Here is a 1361-nt window from a genome sequence, read left to right as displayed (position 1 = left end):
ATAAATTGGATTTCTTTCGTTATGATGTTATTTATATTTATTATTATTCTGCTTTTGCAGCTGTCTGCAATGCTTAGCCTCCTTCCTAGCACTTGGACAGGACTAGGGCTGCTCTACTGTGCTTTTCATTATGAATCAAGATGAATATCTCAGTGCATTCAAAGTCATTGTCTAAAAGCATTTTTATCTGCATTAATAAGGTTAGTGTTAAGGAGTCTGGGAATACTTCTCCAAATGAGAGCTTTCTGTGTATGTTTTATTGTATGAATTCACCAAAATTTGGAAACAAATTGTTATTTCAAAACAGAAGTGTGGTGGCAGTTAAAAATGCATTCCAATGGATTTTGGAACTGATGAATGCATGCAATCTGTCTGCAGTTTGGCTTTATCTTAGCAACTTACTTCTCCAGCAAAGCATTTTTCATTAGATTTTTTGCTATTCTTCAACCTTCAATTGTGTTCTGAAGCGCCATCCTTTCTGCTCTTTGCTCCCAAACAACAAAACGTGTGCTGGCACAGAGATCTTCTGGGGCTTTGTGCAACCCCTGCTTGTTCCTATAACTTCTTGCTATTTCTATCACTTTTATTATGTTTACCATTGCTTTCTTAAAGTTATTTGGAGGAAAGCAAACTTTTTTATGTGAGACATTTTTCTGCCCGTACTGGAAGCAGATTTCCCAGCCAGAGCCGTGAGGGTGCCTTGAGACTGGAGGTGGAAGGCCAGGCATTGCTAAGGCTAGGAATGGCATCCGGGATCATTGAGTCCAACAGAGCACAGTCCACATCCTCCGTGCTGTGTGAATGCAAAGTGCAGGTGAATGATGAGATGAACGGTGAGAAACGTTTCAGTGACAGCCAGTGGAGTAAACGGTGTGCTGTGCACCCAGCAGCGCAGGCTGAGCTCCAGCCAGCCTCACGCACCACAGGCGGAGCACCTGAGCTGGAGGTGTGAGCTTCGAGTTCCCGAATCCCAGCTCCCAGCTCGGCGCTCCTCCCTGCAACGGGAGACGGGCGGAGGAGTGAGAAAGGCCGCAGCAGCTCGTGGCACGGATGGGTTTCCGTGCCTTTGAAGCACCGCTCGCACAGCGTGGGGTGAGATGCCGGCACGCAGCCCGTCCTTTGACGCCTCGCGGCGGCAAACCCGTATTTATCAGGCACGTTTATTGACCATAAACCTGGCTGTGGATGGTCACAGGGCGGTGGTGCGCAGCCCGGGCAGAGCCACGCAGTGCCCACAGGGGACGCCGGCGCCCGGCAGCGCTGCCCAGCCCTGCCTTCACACGTCTGCTTCCCTCCCTGCAGGCGGCTGAGAAGATGTAGCGCCGGAGGAGCAGCACCGCAGGGGGACGCGGGGCCGCACC

This window comes from Centrocercus urophasianus, unplaced genomic scaffold (genome assembly GCF_019232065.1).
Source record: "Centrocercus urophasianus isolate 14NV4802_14NV808 unplaced genomic scaffold, USGS_Curo_1.0 seq_17, whole genome shotgun sequence".
Lineage (NCBI taxonomy): Eukaryota > Metazoa > Chordata > Aves > Galliformes > Phasianidae > Centrocercus > Centrocercus urophasianus.
This window is presented reverse-complemented; position numbering follows the sequence as displayed.